A 5,714-nucleotide genomic window follows, 5' to 3' on the forward strand; every position below is an offset into this window, starting at 1 on the left:
TTGAAATTTAATTTTAATTTAATTAATTAATTTTTTAATTAACTAAAAATTAATAAATAAACTTGAAATTTAATTTTAATAAATTTAATTTAATAAAATTAATAAATAAATCTGAAATTTAATTTTAATTTAATTAATTAATTTCGATTTAAGTTAATAAATTTTCATTTAAATTAATTAACAATTAATAAATAAATAAAATTAATAAATTTTAATTTAAAATTTGAAATTTAAGTTTAAGTTAATTAATTAATTTAAATTTAAACTAATAAATTTTAATTTAAATTAATTAAATTTAATTTAAAATTTGAAAGGTGTATACCTTTACAAGGGAATTGAAGAAGATATGAAATGCAGGGAGATCTATTTTTGGAGTCTCTTGCTTTTGCATCTCTTTTTAGAGTTGAAAGGTTATGATGACCTAAACAAAGTAGGTAGCTGTATAATTGGAGAGAAGGGCATGAATGTGGAAGATTTTGTCAGTAAAATCAATAAGATTTAAAACCAGTTAAATAGGGGAGATGAAAAGTATGATTGGGAGCTTACAAATCTGGGGGACTAAGAGCATAGCAGTGCCTTGTCAAAATTAGAAAAGTTTGGTGGAGGAATGATTTGGGAGGGGGAAAGTTTTTTAAACCAATTTTGGTCATGCAGAATATTTCAGACATCATGGCCCTTGCATACCTCTTACTTTTTTTCCCAATAGCTTTTACTACATGAACTGATAAACAAAGGGACTAAGATATCAATGACAAGGTCTTAGTCCCATCCCCATTCATGAATTATCTTCTATTAGTTCTCCAGAGTTATTAATCATATTTGGGCCTTACACATGGAACATTCTAATAGACATGGCTTTCCTTGAACCCATGCTTTTGCATATTTGGAGAAAATGACTCTTTGCTCTGAAGTGGAAGGGTAGGTACGATGCCGGGTCCATGATTTGCCCTTCAAAACTGGAAATAGCACAGTGATGAGAGAATACTTAAGAAAAACCAGGGCTCATTTCTCTTGGAGCTTGTCCATGACTGCATCCCTCACCCCAATCGAGAGAAAGAGAAGAATGTAGGACCTTACAAAGCTGGAATATTTCCAGAAGTGGGCAAATAGAATGTTAAAAAGACTTAAAACATGCTACATAAGGATCCATTGAGTTAACTGGGAAGGAAAAAATTAGGGGTTGGACATATGATAGCTGTCTTTAAGTATTTGAAAGCCTAAAATATGGGAGAAGAATTGAACTTGACTTCCTTGGCCCCAGAGGGCAAAACTGTGAACGGTAGATGGAAATTAGAGGGAGGTAAATTTTGGCTTCACATAAAGGAAAACTTCTAGATAATTAGAGTTGTCACAAAATGGAGTCAGCTGCCTTAGGAAGTAGTGAGTTTCCCATTTCTTAAGGTCTTCGAGTCGAGTATATATGTCCACTTGTTGGGGAAAATGCCATAAGAAGGAGTTCCTGGTCAGGGTCGGGTTGGGCTCCCTTCCAACTCAGATGGTCTATGATTTGTCATTCTCCACTCCCTCCCATTGCAGGCTCAACCTAACACAATAATTCTTTTAGAGGGATCTGGTAGGCAGGTTATTTATTGATGACATCATAAGCACTTACCCCCAGCTGCTCCCTAATGTTCAAATTAACCCATACCATTTATCCTCATAGTTCCCTCCCTCTGTCTGGGAATGATTTTGGGGAATGAGAGAGGAAACTGTGAAATAGCAGGCTTGAGAGCTCATCAATTTCTAAGACCAGCACCTATCTCTCAGCAAGGAAGCTACGCCATGCCCAAGGGGATCTTCTTAAGCATTCCATGAAAGAAAGAAAAGGACTTCCAGTAAGCAGGAGCCCTGTGGTACCCCCTTGGTTATGTACGCACTCTTGTCTTGAACTTACTTTCTCCTGGACTCTGTAAGCATGGGAGAGTGACTTTTGAAGGAATGTGGGTTTATTTTTTTAACAATTGTCTTGACTATTCCTTTCTATAAGCTAATTAAACTAACCAATTAACTGATAAATAACATATAATCATAGTGGGAAGCACATAAATGGGGGTTTATGAACTATACATCCCCAACTTCTAAGAATCCTAGATCTCCAAGGGGAATTGTAGTAGCCACTTTCTGTGACTGAGATTTGGGATAGTCACCCTAGAATACACACTGACACTTGTACTCCCATTGTCTGGAACATTGTAGGCATTTAATTAATGCTTATTGAATTCTGGGCCTCTGAGATTCAACCAGTAGACAATCACTAAAGAGTCAAAGGAAACGGGTCAATCTCTAAAATAAATTTCTAAGTCAACTTTTCTTGGGGCTGATGGCAACCTACCTAGGGCTCCAGCTTCCTAGACATGGAATGCTACCTCAGACACAGAATAACTGAATCTTCAAGTTAGATGAGCCTTCAGAGGTCAACTAGTTCAACCTACACCTGAACAATATTGGCTAACTCTTTGCCTTTTGTCTTTCTGCACAAACAGCAATAAGGAAAACGCCCCTCACTGTAAATTGTGAGGATGAACAGGCTAAGTGCTAAATGGGAGATACACTTAAGCCATCCCGAGCCTCCAAAGAGCAGCTGTTAGACATTTAAACCTATCATTCTCCCTTGAGCATACATCACATTTACTCCCCTACACTGTCATAAAAATGTATGAGATGGGGATGCTTGAGTGACCCATTAATCTTTCAAGTAGTAAACATAAAGTCTCCTTAACCCCAGAGAGGCACTCCCCATCCTTTATCCAGAACAGAGCCTTTATCATAGTCTACAAGATGTGCTGTGTCTTTGGTGGTGATAAAAATATAAGGAGTAAATTAAAGTTTGATGCCTTTGAGAAGCCTTCTCTTCCATTGATCCCCAACATGGAGATCAATTGATGGAACATGCCCAGCTCCAGGCAGATGGAGAGAAATAAAGAAAACCAAACAGGAAGCACCTAGAGAAGAGGGAAAACTTGTCATCTTACTCTTTCTCTGAAGCACTAGGTTTGAGTTAGCATTAGAGGCACAAGTTGGAAATGAACTTGCTTTCTCCCCACTAAGATTTCTTTCTTCTCAGCTCTGGACTCACTCTGGGAACAGAACAATAGGAGAAATCTGAAATCCTCCTCCTTGTGATGTAAGAGAAACACTAGATTAGGAAGCAGGGGGACCTGGGTTTCTAGATCCCAATCTGTGGCCAATTTGTTGTGAAATCCTATAAGCTCCTTCTCTCTGGGCTTTAGTTGTCTTGTAAAATGACAGGGTTGGGTTAGATGACCTCTAATTTCCGCCTCTAAGTCCCACACCACATACTCAATGAAGTAACCTGGAAAACATTATATCGCTCTACCCACTACAAATTGTCCTAGAAAAAGACCACAATCTGGGAGTCATTTTGCCTCTTTGTAGTCAATCAAGGGCAGGAAAGAAACCTAGAAAGACTAGCTTTCTCCAGATATGTCTCACCTACATAGAACTTTTCCCCCAAAGAACTGTGGTCTCTTGGTAGCATTCCAAAGAATGCATGCCTTTCTCCTAAAAAGGGGTTATTGGGATGGAGTTGAGGCTGGGTAACTCTTTTTATATAATACCCCCTGGGCTAGATTATGAGACCAAAATCTCACTAGGTCTCAGATTCAACACTGAAGTTTGGTGGGAGGGGACTCTTTATACAGATATGACCAGGATGTTATCCCTTATTCAAAAGGAACAAAATAGATTTAAAGAGAGAGTGGAATAATATTTTTTTTAATTTGCTAGAAAAATCTATTTTATTATTTTTCGTTAAAAACTTTTTTATTTTATCAAAGAGTTCTTAATTTAATTAAATTCATTTTTAAAATTTTATTAGTTTTCAGATCAACTTCATTTCCAGATATATCCCTCTGTACCCAAAAAGTCATCCCTTGTAACCATGGGTGGGGGAGAAAGCAATTCAGCAAAACTAACCAATATAACCACCTATGACAGTATATGCAGAATCCCACAACCATGATGACCCACATTTTGAAAAGAAGGAAGAGAAGAGGACTTTTTCTCCTTTATTTGTAGCCAAACTTGATACTACCCAGTATTTAGGCTTATTTTGTTTTTATTACTTTTCCTTTTATTCTGTCCATTTACATTGTTATAGTTCACTGTATACTTTGTCTTCCTTTTTTTGCATCAGTTCATATAAATCTTCTCATGCTTCCTTAACTAACAGTGGTTAGAGCACAGGATTTGAAGCCAAGTTTTCTATCATGCCTTGGTTTTCTAGAACAGGCATAGTAAATTCTCTTCTAAACTCTTCTTGTCTTTAGCCTGAGTCTTCTAGAATTCATCATAGAAAGAGAACAGAAAGGGAGTTTAAATTATTCCAATCCCTTAATTTTACAGATGATAAAATAGAGGCCCAGAGAGGGTATAAGATTTTCCCAAGGACACACAGATGTCATTGGAGATAAGTTTCCAGTTAAGATCTTCTGACCCCAAATTCAGAGTTTTGGAATAAAGCCAGCAGACAGAATGGTGGGCCTAGAACCTGAGTTCAAATTCCATTTCAGATACTTCCAATTTGCGTGACTGCAAGTCACTTTATCTCTGACTGTCTTGGTTTCCTCATCTTAAAATAGAAATAATATTATATCCTACCTCTGAGAGCTACTGTGATGATCAAGTGAGATAATAATTATAGTGCCTGGTATATAATAAGTGCAATATAAATGTTAGCTACTATTGTTTTTAGAGCTCCTGGTTCTAGTCTCTCCCCTTTTCTTCATCTACCTATAATTGGGCTCAGAACCAGCTGGACCAAGAAGAAGAGGAGGGAAGAGGGAAGGAAGGGAATAAATATTTATATAGTACTATGTGTTAGGTACAGCATTAAGTATATATCTCATTTAATCAGGCAGAAATCAGATACTTGCATTCTGATGAATGGATTGTTTGTTCCTATATTACTCCTAACATTTTTTCTTTTCTTTTTCTTTTTTTTTTTTAAACCCTTACCTTCTGTCTTGGAGTCAATACTGTGTATTGGCTCCAAGGCAGAAGAGTGGTAAGAACAGGCAGTGGGGATCAAGTGACTTGCCCAGGGTCACACAGCTGGGAAGTGTCTGAGATCAGATTTGAACCCAGGACCTCCCGTCTCTAGGCCTGACTCTCAATCCACTGAGCTACTCAGCTGCCCCCCTAACATTTTTTTTCTTGCAATGATAGATGTTTTCCTTTCTGAATAAGTTTTCTATAAGTTCATTCAGCCTTCCATCAGCCACATTCAACTAATATGAATAAATTCTAATGAAATATATCAATCATATTGATTTATTTAATTAGCATTCAATAATAATGCATAAATTTGACAATATTTATTAAACACTTATTATGTCCAAAGTACAGCATTAAGTGCTGAGGATACAAACAGAAAAGATAGTCCCTGCACTCAAGGAGCTCACATTCTAATGCAGGGCACAATAAAATTGAGAGCAAAAAGTCAATTACAAGACAAATGGAAAGATCCCATGGTGCTTTCAGTGCAGCAACAAAGCAAATGAGATGGGAAAGTATCATACCTGCTGTCATTTCTACTGATTTAATCACCAGTTGCTGAACCCTGGACATAGAAAGGATTAAAATTAAATGCCTGTGCAATCGGAATAGTGGTGGTGTTTGAAAGGAGATCCCATTGTGCACAGATAATTAAGAACAAACATTAGTAAACAATGCCTTTTCTCCTCATTAGGGAC

The 5,714-nt window shown here is 36.9% G+C and overlaps 1 pseudogene; it reads left to right on the top strand.

Moving 5' to 3' along the window:
* LOC123234333 overlaps nucleotides 1-502 on the top strand; it is a 15,878-nt pseudogene extending 15,376 nt beyond the window's left edge.
* Nucleotides 503-5,714: the final 5,212 nt, after the last annotated feature.

The sequence above is a fragment of the Gracilinanus agilis genome, chromosome 2, assembly GCF_016433145.1.
Source record: "Gracilinanus agilis isolate LMUSP501 chromosome 2, AgileGrace, whole genome shotgun sequence".
Classification (NCBI taxonomy): domain Eukaryota; kingdom Metazoa; phylum Chordata; class Mammalia; order Didelphimorphia; family Didelphidae; genus Gracilinanus; species Gracilinanus agilis.